Source organism: Pipra filicauda, unplaced genomic scaffold (assembly GCF_003945595.2).
Source record: "Pipra filicauda isolate LSUMZ 115617 unplaced genomic scaffold, ASM394559v2 scaffold383_size682061_pilon, whole genome shotgun sequence".
In the NCBI taxonomy this organism is placed as follows: domain Eukaryota; kingdom Metazoa; phylum Chordata; class Aves; order Passeriformes; family Pipridae; genus Pipra; species Pipra filicauda.
Genome location: NW_024104513.1, coordinates 203,658 through 210,905, shown reverse-complemented (window position 1 = coordinate 210,905; position 7,248 = coordinate 203,658).

Genomic DNA, 7,248 nt, shown 5'->3' with positions numbered 1-7,248 from the left:
TTGCACACACAGTTGTGTCAGTGACACAAAGCAAGTCTGCAGCTTGAGCTGCCCTCCAGGGACCTCCCTCTGGGACCTCCTCTGAGTGGAGGATCCACAGCAGAGGCAGGGATGACTCTGATGTGTTCGTATGATTTTTGAAATGAAGATTAACAACAGCAAACAATAAAGGAGAATTTTGTCCTGTCATGACTGCTGTGACACAGACACTGTCCTCCCTCCTGGGGCCTCAGCGGGGGTACTCAGTGAGCAGAGGGACTTGTGTCCTTCCTATCCTGGGGGGCTTGCCGAGGCTCACACTAAGCTGTGACCAACTACAGCTACTTTGGCTCTCCCAGAAAAAGGTTTGCTTTCCACCAGTTGATTGCTACGAATCTGCAACTTCCCCAGCAAAATTTGAAGTGACACATGGCCAAGGTATAATACCCTGGGTACACACATACTTCTCCCAGTATATTCCCTTACCTACATGTATCCTCTCTGTTCCCAGCCCAGGCAAGTCCCATTTGCTCATCCTCGGGGGTCGTAGGAGCAGCAGTCATCGCTCGCAGTCAGCTCCCTCTGCCTCCGTCTCCTTCCCGCTGACACACCCGTGCAGCCCCCAGCTCCCTCCCTTCCTAAAGGGCTCCTATGCTCATAGTTCAGCCTGCCCCCCTCTCCCCAGCCTTTCCAAAGTAGCCTCCCACAGACAGGGGCTGGAGCTCAAGGATCCCTCTCCATTTCTGTCCAGGGGAGTGGTTTTAATCCAAGCCATTGTTTCCTCTTTCCTGCCTGGTTTCTTTAGTTTCAATACTGCCTCCTTTAACTCTGCATTTCCAGTTAGCAACACAGAACTGATCTGGGAAAGCAGGTTGTAAGGGATAATCACAACAAAAAAAGAACCAAACCAAACAAACCTAAGTATTTTGGGGTGCTTTTCCCCCATGTGAAAAATTTTGCAGAAATTGGTGTGCATAAAAACACAGGGATTTCCTGCTGAGGTGCTGGTGCCCAGCACTGAGTCAGGCAGGGAGGTAGGGTGCTGGGGAAGGCAGCCTACCCGGAGATCTGGGCTTTCCTACATTTTCCAAATAATTGGAGACACTGAATGTTGAATCCCACAAAGGGGTTAAGTTCAAACCTTAAGTCAGTAGGCTCCAGTGGGAATGAGTTGCAGGGTGTTTCACCATCCCTGTGCTCCTCCCTCATAGCAAGCTGGCAGACTTCTCAGGTTTTTCTCTGCAAACTGCCAAACCACTATTAAACCTTAAAGTCATGCCACTGGAGAGAGGAAACTATTTATAGAATAAAAAATTGAATGAGTTTGCTGGCCCTGGTTCATATTTGGTGACTTCAACAAGTTATGTAAGGGCAGATTTAAAGCCACCACCTTTGGAGAATCCTTCTCAGGTTTTTCCCAGTTTTTTCCTGTTATTTTGCTCATCTCTGCTGATCAGAGCTGGGCATCATTCTGCAAGAGTATTTTAACTGGTACATTTTAAATGGTTTCTTTAGGTGAGTGTTCTGTGGCCTGGCCTGGCCTGAGCATCTCGCTCAGAGCCTCACTGCAGGCAGCGGGATCCAGCAGCCTTCAGAAGTCAAGGTGTAGGATTCCCCTGTAGTCTACTCATAAACCTGCCCAAAACTCAAAAAGCATGGTGATGATCATGGAAGAGATGGAAGATGTTTCCTTCCTACCCACTGTTTAGCATTTATCAAAAGTTCTTAATAAAATACTTTTTGTAAAAAAGTACTGCAACTTAACTTGACTTATTGTTAACAAAAGAGCTTTATTAAAAAATACTTCATGGCTTGCATAACAAATGCAGGAGGAATATTATAGTTAAATACATAAATTGAAACTCAGAACTGAGCTGCCAGAAGCCTAGGCATCATGAATTCTCAGTACTTCTGAGGACATTACTTGTCCTCCTAATTGAGATGCAGACAGCTATGCTGATAAAATATTGACTTTTTCAGTAACACCAGTCTGAAAATGGAGACCAACCTAAGGACACAATTCATAATCCAGAGGAACAGAGAGTCCTGCTGTCCTGTTGAAAACTGCTCCTGCAAACTTCTGAGATGATATCAGCCCTGGCTGCCACCAAAGCCAAAGCGTTTTAAGGGCTCGTGCAGCATTTCTACAAAGCAGAGCTCTAGTTTGCAACTGGTGGGAAACAATCCACAATACAAATAGGGCAGCATATCCCTAACAGCATGCAGTGCTGCTTTCAACTCATTAAGAAGAAGGATTGCTTTTCTTATTTCAAGACGCATCATAGGAATACATGACCTTTGGATTAGACAAGGGTTCTGGTGGGATCTTCAAAAGCATTGCATTGCGTTTTACACCTCCGTGTCCCAGAGCTCACATGCGCTAACAAATGCTGCAGAGTTTTATGAGATAGAGCAGCAACCTAGGGATGGTTTTGACATCTCTGCCTCCCCTCAGATCCACGTGGCACGATAGAAAGCAGTTTCTCAGGTCACATGGAAGGTGTGTCTTATTTCCTCCAGCTAACAGAGACAGGGAAGTGCCCCCTGGGGACTCTGTTTTAGTTGTAATGTTTCCTTTGTTGTAAACAACAAGTTGTGCCCTAGGAGAGGACCTGCTGAAAAGATCTGGGGGCTGAAATGTGCTCTGCTTATAGCTTGGCTTAGCTTAACTTGGCTTTGCCTCTCAGCTTCAGAGGCCATCAGACAGTACACCTCAGTGCCCAGCTCCCACAGACTTTAATGATGCTTTTAAGGTATTTGACAAGGAATTAAGACTCCAAAGCCAAAATGATGAGTTATAAACCAGTCCTTAGCTTGCAATTTAAATATTTTAAATATCTGTCACACAGCAATCTCAATCATTTAAGTATTGTGTGGGCATACACCAAAAAAATAGGCGAGGAAGCAGAATTAAACAAAAGCAAGATGTCACATTAAATGCAAAAGGAATGAAATTAAATGAAGTGTTGGAATATTACTTAGATGTTAATGTTCGGTTTAACAAGCTCTTGAGCAGTGCTAGATTAGATTAGATTAGATAAAATTTAGGTTATGGAGTAGCAGGATTAGATCTAATACATGAATCAGACAAAGCCTGAAAAACTCCATGAGAGAAAAGTGATACTTCTTTGGGTTGGAGGTTTTTAGCAGCACATGTGGCATCCAGGCAGTGGAAGATGATGAGAGCAAGGGCTGTATCCAACAGCCTCCTGTATTTGCAGCTACTAAGGGTGAGCAAAGCTTTCCTGTCTGCACAAAGTGCTGTATTACGCTTCAAACACTTCTTTGTTGCAAAGATCCTAATGTTCTCCTCAGCTTCTCTAACTCTGGAAAGGGCTGATGGAAGCACAGAAGGGACTCAGTACAGCAGTAGTTTCACACCTACGGGAATACTGCCCTGATATGCCAAGTACAGTCATGATGACACAGTGATGGTACCCTCCCAAAGATACTGTATGCAGGGCATCACTGCCTGGTGCCCAGGCATTGCTTGAAAACACACAGGATTCCACCTCAGGTTATTGCCTTTAAATTTTTTACAACACCTGGGTGAGGCAGGCCCACTTCCACCACCAGATTGAGAGTTGTAATGTGGGCTCGGCATCTCTCAGAATGCAGAATGATGACAGAAGGAAAATTGCCAGGGTACTTTGTGGCAAGGGCAGCACAAATTAGCATACAAATTCTGTTGCCATCATTATAATGCCTTTTACAGGCATGATGCACATCCTTGAAATGCTTTGACAGAGATTAGATTTCAGCTATAAAGTCCAGATTACTTGATGGTCTTAATTTTTCTATTCAATTAGGTTGATACCAATAGCTGCAAGGCTCCTGTTTCACTTCACTTTCTTTGAGCAGGAAAAAACAACACTTCCAGCTTTATTTTCCCTAATGGTAGGATGCACTGCTGTGGCTATATTCTTCCTTTCAGCTCAGAATTTGGCTTGGAGCAAGTTGCTGTGGTTTTTCAAGCTATCCTTTGCCAGGCATTACAAAGGAAGTGTCTCCTTTGGACAATGCTTCAAAGGACAAATGCTTGAAGAAAGCATATCATTCAGAGCAGATCCATCCTGGCAGACGTACACCTGCAATATCATAGGAACTAAGGTTCTCCCAAATATTTGGCAGTGAAAGCTTGCAACCAAAATGGGAATAAGCTAATCGCTGTACATACAAGGCACACTGCCTGTGGTGTACCTTAACATGTGTGTTACATCCTTCTGGAAGGAAGTAACATTCTTCTGCTAGGAAGTTTCTGTCCAGATTTGGGGGAACATGAATGGTAAAATTCATATAGGAAGATAGAGAATATGATGTCCTGAGTTCAAGGGCCAAATCTACTGCTGGTCTTGACTTCTACACAGGGGAGAGGGAACCTTTCCTCTCCCCATCACTGAAAAGGAATAGAGTTGAACAGAGGATATTTGTCCCCAGTGTTCCTTTTCCTTTGCAGAAGCAGAACCCTAATTCTTCAGCGGAAAGAGCAAGATGCTCACAGGGCACGCTCCCCCTTCCCCTGCAGGTTAACATTCACTAACCTTCATCCCTGTGCCTCAAGCCAGTGGCTTTGCAGAAGGCTTGTGGTCTGGCTGGTTCTCTTCCAGACCCAGCCCTGACTGTGAAAGAGTGTAAAGAATGTGGGGAAATGGAACAAAAGTGATCTCCTGTAAGGGATGAGCCAGGAGAGGGATTTTTGTCTCTTCCCTTCCATGTCTAACAGCTTCCTTTCCAGTTAGATGGCTGTCAGAGGGATAGGAGTTACGTATATGCACTTCACAATCTTGCTCTGAGTTAAATAGCATCGAGGTGAACACTCAGTACACAATAAACAATAATAATCATGTCCAGCTGGGAATGGCAATTCCTTCTCCAGTGCATTCAGAGAGCTGCTCAAGCTCAAGGACTAGTACAACAGTGGAACTACAGCTTAAACACTTAATACAGGAATGGAAAGGGCAACACTGCACATTCAGGTGTGTCGCAAGTCAAGGTATCATGAGTTTTTCCACTTCCTTTTTGGCCTTCTGAAACAAGAGAGAGACCAGTGGCACTGAAGGAAGAATGTCATCTTTACCTTCACTGAGAATCCTTGCAGGAGAGCTTGTAGAATAACTTGACTTGCTCCTGCAGCTGTTATTTACTGCAAACTGGTGAAGATTTAAACCCAGTTTGGAGGTAGATTCAGTAACCTGTTGGGGGAGTATAACCCTTTTAGGATAACAGTAGGTGGATCCTTCTTCTGAAAATATCCCATATTCTTCTGTTGACATCCCAATATATTTTGCCAGATATCCATTCTTTTGCTGCAGCCATTACCTGCTTTCTTGCACTCTGGCAAACAGCGAAGTGCTGGTCTTCAGTATTCTAGCTGGTGGCAAGCTGATTTACCACCCCAATCCTGTACTTAAGTCTGGAGCTGATGACCTTTTGAGAAGACTCCCTCTTGGCCATATCTCTGGCGAGTGCTTAGGGCAGGAAAAGCAGGTGAGGGATACTAAGGGATAGTTAGGACCCTCACTGTGATAAAAATAAATAAATAGAGCAAGAATGGCTTCAAGAATGGTACTAGGGCATCAAGAGAAGCTAACATGTCCTACTACTGCACACTATTACCAAAGACCTGACTGCTCCAGTTCTCTCTGAGTCCCAGCTGGGGCATCCCTATACCTTGCAGACTGGGGAAGATACCATTCCAAAGGATTTGACACTGAAACAAGTTGCCCAGAGAAGTTGTGGATGCCTCATCCCTGAAAGTGTTCAAAGCCAGGTTGGACAAGGCTTTGAGCAATCTGGCCTAGTGGAAGGTGTCCCATGGCACTATTGTTGATACAGGATGCCATTGGCCTTCATGGCCACCTGGGCACACTGCTGGCCCAAGTTCAGCTCCTGTCAACCAGCATCCCCAGATCCTTTTCCTCCAGGCACCTTTCCAGCCACTCTGCCCCCAGCCTGTAGTGCTGCATGGGGTTGTTGTGACCCAAGGGCAAGACCCAGCACTTGGCCTTGTTGAACCTCATACCATTGGCCTTAGCCCATCGATCCAGCCTGTCCAGATCCCTCTGCAGAGCCTTCCTACCCTCCAGCAGATTCACACTCCCACCCAACTTGGTATCATCTGTGAACTGAGGGGGCCCTCAATCCCCTTGTCCAGAACATCAATAAAGCTTGATGCCTCCTCCTCCTCTACTGAACTGACTGCCCAGATGATGGGGCACTACATCAGTCAAAAAAATTCACAGCTAAAGGAAAACCAGTTGGAAGGAAACAGTGCTTACTGAACACAAGGTAAAAAAACTTCCAGAGATATGCTGCTGGCTTACAGTTTAATTGGTGCCCTCAGTTTTGAGCCAGCATAAATTATTATTATGATGAGGGGAATCGCTGAGGTCAGGCTATGCAGACACTTGCTAAAGGAAAGCAATTTTGACAGTTGCTATGGGGAATTCTCTGTAGCTTTCCTATAATTTTGGAGTGTACTTCACACTGATTTGCTGAAACTAAATGAACTTATGCCAAAAGTAGTGCACTCACCTCAGCATGAAGACTGTGCATTGACACAGGTCTCCGATGATGCTCATACTGAGAGGGAGTGTGCTTGTATCTAGTCTGGGGCCTGTATACTGGAGGAATAGTATGTATTTTTCCTTTTCTGTCCTCACCCTCGTTTAAAAAAGTCCAATTTTGCCTAGTGGCAACAAATTTGGCAGTGACATCCTTTGAAGTGAGGACAACCTTAAGCGTGCTCGCTTACTAATTTGCCTCTCATACACTTTGCTACCCTATATCAAAAGCAGCCATTGACCCTCCTAACAGAGACACACACAACCCCTGACACCTCTCTCTAGTTAATAACCTTCTGCCCTCCTACTCCTTCCCTGGATATCTAAGAATCCATGCCACGTTTAATAAATTTCTCCTTGAGTTACCAGAAAAGCACTGCCTTTAGGCAACAGGCCCAGGGGACAAGGAAAAATTTGGAAAGATGAAATCCTTGTAACTTCGGATTTGTTTAGGTCTGGAAAGAGCCTGTGAGACTGAAGATCCAAACTTGAGGAAAAGGCAAGAGGACATCTGCACTGGGTTAATGTCTGTTAATTGGAAAGTAATTTATTGTTTTTCTCCTTTGTGCTCCCCAGAGCATCAGTATAATAAAGAGAGAGAGAAGGGGGCAGGAAAAGGGCTGACATGCTACAGCATAACAGCTCTCAGGGATCATGGAAGAACCAATAACCCTCCTGGAGCCCATGGGTTTTAATATTTCTAACT